The sequence below is a fragment of the Macrobrachium nipponense genome, chromosome 14, assembly GCF_015104395.2.
Source record: "Macrobrachium nipponense isolate FS-2020 chromosome 14, ASM1510439v2, whole genome shotgun sequence".
Classification (NCBI taxonomy): domain Eukaryota; kingdom Metazoa; phylum Arthropoda; class Malacostraca; order Decapoda; family Palaemonidae; genus Macrobrachium; species Macrobrachium nipponense.
This window is the reverse complement of record NC_087207.1, coordinates 13378545-13385995: the sequence shown is the minus strand read 5'-3', so window position 1 is coordinate 13385995 and position 7451 is coordinate 13378545.

Below are 7451 nucleotides of genomic sequence, written 5' to 3'. Positions count from 1 at the left end.
TCCTATTTTTCGAGTGGCACTTCCAGTGCTGCAAAATCTTCATTTCATTGACCTCTCTCTCTCTCTCTCTCTCTCTCTCTCTCTCTCTCTCATTTCACACATTATAACAAATTGTAATAACTATGCATCTCAACTAGCAATGAGAGGATTCCAGATCTTAATATCATCTTTAATTTCATGATTCAGCTGGATCAACTAAATTCGAGCATTTCACGATACAATATAATGAATTATTCCAGATTTGGGAATGATGGGAGATTGGCTATCATCACTTTTCTCATGTGAGGCTGATGTCTGCCATACTGTCTGAAATAGATTAATCACGGTAATTATGAACATCTTATGCCTTACATTTATGTTATTCTAGCTGACCAAGCCTTAGAAAGCCACATGTCCCCGCTCAACCGAAACAAGGCCCACTGACCCTAAACACACCCCCACTAAACCAAAACACATCCCAACTAAACCTATACACCTAAATTGAAACACACCCCTACTAAATCTAGGCATACCCCCCAATAAACCTAACCTGAAACGCCCCCAATGAACCTAAACACACCTACACTAAACATAAACATACCGTCCACTAAACCTACACACACACACACCACACACACACCCCTCAACCTAAACACACACCCCACTAAACATAAACAAACACCAACAACTATATCTAAACACAGCACCACTAAACCTAAATGCCCTCGAATGAAAACACCTAACTAAACCTAAACACATCCCCCACTAAACCTAAACACCCATTCCACCAAACCTATACACACCTTTACTAAACATGAACGCCCCTCCCATTAACCTAAACACGCCACCCACTAAACTTAAACAAACAGCCAACACAAAACCTTAACACACACCTCACTAAATCTAAAAACATCCCCACTGTACCTAAACACACCACTGATAAACCTAAACACACACTGCACTAAATCTAAACATTCCCCCACTAAACCTAAAAATCCCCTAAATCACAACACACCCCAACTGAACCTAAAACACTCTCAAATAAACCTAAACAAACTCCCCCTTATCTAAAACACTGCACTAAGCCTAAGCACATTCCTACCTAAACACCCCTCCCATCCAACTTAGAAACATCCTCCCCCAGACCAAGGCACCACTCCACTAAACCTAAATCCAACCTCCCCTAAACATATCACCACTAAACCTAAACACACAATACCCACTAAACCTAGACACACTCCTCACTAAACTTAAATGCACCCCCACTAAACCTAAACACGCACTTTCTACCAAGCCTAAACACCCCCACACCAAACCTAAACACATCCTCATTAAACCTGAACAAATGACATAAGTTACAAAGGGATGGGAGATGGGGGAAGGGGAAAAGGGTGGGGGTAAGGGTTTGATATCTACCCTGTTATCCAAGATGGGTCAATTGACGGCCACATGCCCAATTTCGTCTAGATAGGTCAAGCCGTTCGGATTCCTATAGCGCATAAGCACAAAATAAGTTACAAACCTTCATTTTTATATATACTATATTTTTATATAAAAGAAACATATGCGAGTTGTTAAAGGGATGGCAATTAGAAAAGTGTATAGGAAATCTTGTCGAATACACAGTACTGGATTAAGTGGAGTGCCTAATCCAAAACGTGCGTTGATCATGAATGCATAATCAATCAAAAGGTAATCAATTTCCGCTGCCAGAGGACAAAGTGGTTAGCCAATGCTATATAAACACAGAATAATGTTCCTAATCTTATCCTGAGTGTTTTGATTGATTTATTCACTGATTCTTCAATTTTTATTTGGCAGTTTCCTCCCGTATTTTATTACACCTCTTTTCCCATGGGTCCCCTATTCTCTAATCCAATTTGGGTCTTTTATCGTGTGGAAATTTGTTTAACATGTTAACGGAGCTTTATTTTATGAGGCCATCGTTTCATGTTTACGACAGGCGTTTAAATTAAATCATGGCTATAAAAGAGAAATATATTACCTTCTATTAAGAAATAACTCATGGCGTTAATTCTAACTACATAGGCATGCAAAGAATATGACCAAACAAACCCTAAACCTCGCTGATTTCTCCGTGAAAGTAAAAACCAGTTATTCGATCGACGAATCCTTCACGGTAACCTTGCAGTGATTTCCTTGGACCCTGACCTAACAAAATGTTTACACAATTCGGACCGAACTTGTGCTTCGCGGTAACTACCTATTGTTACGTTAGTAGTCCGTCTTGAGTGTATACTAGATTCATGAATATATATATATATAATAATAAAATCTAAAGAGAACATTGGAATTTGAGAATTTCTTCTCTACCTCGGAATTCGATGTCTCTCTCTCTCTCTCTCTCTCTCTCTTTCTTTTCTCTCTCTCTCTCTCTCTCTCTCTCTCTCCTTACATCACGCTTAACAAATAAATACCGCTTTCTCATAAACTATAGGAATACTGTTGCATCGTGCTATTAACGTTAACCATGTAATCTACGAAATACAGGTATATGAATGCAGTGCTGGTGATGTTAAACGCACTATATCCTACTTGATATGGAACTTAAATGATGGACGCTGAGTAACGTTACATTAAACACAAGGTATTACCTGTTTCCATTATCAGAAGCGTGTGCATACAATCGAAGTCTCTCTGGTGTTTCCGGAGAGGAAACTAACGTAGAGACGGCACTAGTGACGTTACGAAACATCAGTTACTCCAACTTAACTAAGTTTCCCGTAACTCCTTGACGTCATCACAGAAGGCGGGATCGGCAGAGCCATCTACAGGAGGTCTGGTAAAACAGCAACAGCTATTGCATGTGACTGTGACGCTCTTTAGGACTTTGTTTAAGACTTTATAAACTATAACAAGGAAAACAACGTATTTTTTTCCATTGTTTCGTGAGCATAACGCTGGGGTTATCTTTGGTTAAGTTCGGTTCATATTTTTATTATCATGCAAGAATGTTCTCGCCCAAGAAGTGGAGGTGAGTCTCTCACTTTCGTGTTGACTAGCATTTTCTCTTTGAACTTATTCTCAACAGACGCAGGTCTAGGCCAAGTCCAATCTTAACCAGTGAACATGGTTTTTTTACTTAACAATATTATGAATGAAATCACACACAGGATATGCTCTTTAGTTGCGAGAATTATCTCTATAAACTTATGCTTCATTCACTTATGCAAAACGCTCTTCTCTCTCTCTATCTCTCGATTGAAAATGGCTGTGCCCTTCCTTTACCCGACAAATAAATGACCCATTTCATGCACGTAAAAACAATTTCAATGAAATTTTCGTGTCTCTCTCACTTTCTCTCGTGCTGACTAGTATATCCCCTTTGTGGTTATTCATAATTAATAACACATAGGTCTAGGCCTAATTTCAATCTTATACTCTTAACCAGTGAAATATGGTTTACTTGCTTTAGGACTCGGAATGAAGATATGTTTATGCACTCTAATTCATAGAAGTAGTCATATGGCTATAGTTAATATATTTATCCATACTTTAAAATGTAAAGGTTGACTAAACCAAACTAGAGTCAATATGTTAAATACCTGAAAGTACAGTGACACTGTCATGCAGAGGTAAACGTTGGTTCGGTAGGGCATCATCCTTCCATTTCCTTGCATTTGCAGGGCAGTAGTTCAGGAGTTCATGCTCAAGGTTTCTTGCATAATCGCTTTGTCGAAAATGAACCTAATGCACTTTTGCGTTTTTGTGTTTACATGGTCACTTCTGCAGATGTTCACCCACTTCGTACACATTCAGGATCTATAGGGAAGCGGTAAAAGATAACCTTTTCACTTCATACATTGTCCCTTTCTCCGTTACAGCATCCATAAATAGAACATATCACCATGGCAGTAATGCACTAAAGGCCAAAAACCTCAATAAAGGTCACAAATTCGTGAAAACTCCCGTCTACCTATTCCCACAAGTAAGGGAAAGTAGGTACTAGATTGTCCATCTGCAAACGATGAAGGCTCCATGTGACGTCCTGCGTGGCAGAGTTGAAAAAGTGACCTCTGTAACTCACCTTATCTTCTTAGGCCGGGTATTCACGATCAGGTTTGCCTGTCAGTTCATCGAATCTGGCGTTAAAACTTCGTAATGCACTGCCATCATGACATTACCTAAAGTTCTTTCCACCGACAGACAGGCGATCGAATGTGTGGACGGTTAAGCAACGATTTCGGACTCGGGGTCGTGACAGTTCGCCGCTCGGACCAAACTATGAATAAACTATGCATAGACCTAATTCATTTCACCGTTGGACCCTGCAGTGCTATTTGTAGATCGTTGGGAGTCCAAATCATATAATAAAATAATTAAAAATATATTTCCGCGGGAAGCAAACAATTTTGTATAGGCCTAAGCAAATATCCTGTCTTTTTATGAAATGTTTTATTAGTGAAAGTTGGCTTTACGTTCCATTTCATAAATAATTGGACCAAAGCCCAGTTCTTATTTAACCTTATTGATTATTATGCATTGTACATGAGAACAGACATCTGTCTTTAATAGGCAAATTTGGAGGGGGGGGGGCCACCTTTACTTTTCTTACGGCTTATACTTCCCCATTTTTAAGTGAATTGACGCAGCAGATAGTCTACGTAGGTCCTTTGCAGAAAGTATACTAAAAAAAATACACAGGACTAATGCTACACATTTCTGGCAAAACTGATGGCGTAATATTCTCCACTAGATTTAAATAATTAAGTAATATATTACCGAATTGAAATATCTAGAAAGCTTATACTTGAGGTGTGCTTCCCTAGACCTAGTCTGCAGACAATAGTGATAACTCTCAAGCTATGATGGTTAAGAATTTATTAACGTTGCGTTTCTAAAAAGAAAAAAATATGTGCGTGTCAAGGCTGAGGTTTTAGGTAAAGGAAATCCAATGATGAAATGGGTCTATTTCCAGCAGACTGATTAGGACGAATGACAATAAACACTTGTCTTAAACAGGACTCTCTCTCTCTCTCTCTCTCTCTCTCTCTCTCTCTCTCTCTCTCTCTCTCTCTCTCTCCATACACTGGGACCGAAGGAACTTTTACATGAACCTGTTTATTTTGCTAAACAGTTTGCCATAGGTTTGTCTACAAATAGCGCAGATTGTTAAGGATGACATCTGGATAGGTAGCTTTCTATTTATGAATGCATCTTATTAACCTTTCAGAAATTCATGTAGGTACTCAGAGAGAGAGAGAGAGAGAGAGAGAGAGAGAGAGAGAGAGAGAGAGAGAGAGAGAGAGAGGAAGGATAGAGAAAGTTGGTGGCTTTTAGTTTTTCACTTAAGTAACGGTCGTTCTAAGCGACTGAACCATCGATAAGAGAGAGGGTTGGCGTGGAAACGCAAAGACCGTCCCAGTTTTTTGGCCTCCTGTGCATGACGTCATGAGCAATCTACTACAACGAACATTTTTCCTTTTTTTTTATTGTGATTCCTTATAACCCACAGATTACCAATGCCCTTTAACTACGCTCAAGAGAAGCGAAATAAGTCTCTTATGTGTAAAATCAAATTTCATCACTTTCAGCACCCGATTCAGTGACAGTATTGAAAAGTTCCGTACTGTTTTTCAGCTGGGGTCTTTTAGAAAACGTGTTTATCGGCATCTTTCTAAATACAAAATTCACTTAATCTCAATTGCTCCTCTATTGGTGTTGGAAGGTTTCTGAAAAGCATCTTGAATAAGTATCGGATGTGGGTGACTGCGCTGAACCTTTGCTGCCATTAACCAGTGTTGTTGAAGTGTTATATTGCAAGTCACAGCCAATTACTGTATTCTTCGTTTAAAAGTTTTCAGCTTCAATATGGAGCAATTAACGAAAGCCATTCATAGTATTTACAAATATGACACCAATGATAATCAGTTTAATTTGTTCAAAAAACTTTCGCATTACCATTTACGAAGTTTATGCAATCTTACTTGGATGTCACCACTATTTTTATTTTCTTAACATCAAAATATATTTCTGTAATATATTAAAAAATATCGCAATATATATTTTTAAAGGATATACTAAAAAAAGGTTCTGGTTCTTTATCACTGTTATGTCTCTAAGCGATTGCGTTGTTGCTGATGCTAGATCTCTAAGTGAGTATAATTATTTTACGATTTCGTCCTCTATACGAGCTATTTTTCTCTCCTGTTTGTTGAGCTATTCACTATTTTATCACAGTCTGTCCTGTGGATCCTTACTTGAAAGCGATATACGATACAATGAGACAAATTTCCAGAATACTTTGATGGTCGACTTCAGTTATCCGAATATGAAAAGAGAGAACACGGACAGAGCAAATCTGAGAGAGAGAGAGGGAGAGAGAGAGAGAGAGTAAGGGGGTGGCAGAAACTGAAGGTAACTGAACCAACCCGATAAAATTCCAGAGATGTGGAGCATCATTCGAGGTCAAACATATACATACAATTCAAAAACCTTCAGTAGATTCACGAGCCGCTTCATCGTTTGTTTTCTGGGCAGGTTCCATCGTTCAGGAATGATGCTGGCAAACAGGAATCATCCGACATTTTTACATCAGAGGAAAGGAAGCTATCAAAGGTGGGGACAGGTCAAAGAAGACAAGAATGTTGATAAATGTATACAGCTCCTTCATCTATCCTCCTTTTATCTGAGGTCAAAGGAGACAAGAATGTTGATGAATTGATAAATGTAAAGATCTTTCATCTATTCTCCTTTTATCTGATTTTCTTCTTTTATTTTTACGTAGGGATGGAGAGAAAGGTTGCTTACAGTTTGTTTGAATCTGTCTTTGTGATTTCTGAAAAGTGAGAGACCTACTATGAGATTCAGGGCCTCTGTAACACGGTTTTTTCGCAATAACTTTTTATCTATGCATTTCATAAATATAACGCTTATTCAGAATACATATTATATCAACACATAAATTTTGAATGTATTCTGCATTACGTAGGTTGAATAAATTTGGTACTTATAATGTAAAAGTGACCTTTTTTGAAGACGGGCCAACTTACTTAGAGAAAAGGTTTCGAACGCACTCGTTACGTAACTTATGACATCATTTCTTCCCTGTTTCTCGATGGATGATTGGCTATACGTAACGAAGGCTAAACCTCTGGCAACAATGACATACAAATTTAAATACAAGCAAAGCAGTACACCTTTATGAACTCTGGAACCTCCCCACTGATAATTGTCATAATGAACAAACCAACAAAATATGTTAATAAATACAAAAACACTTCGATTATTAGTCTAATTCCCAAAATAAGTTTCCAAAGAAATTACAGTCTACTTTATAGGTCACAATCAGATTGACAAGATGTAGGGAATAGTTGGTAATTACCAAAAACATAGTAGACAAGCTTGATTTGATAACTGTTATATCCTATGTCAAGCAATTTTATTTATTGGCTATCTACCTATTTACTGAAAAAAAATAGCCGGTACCGTATATTGGCTTTAAACCTTCA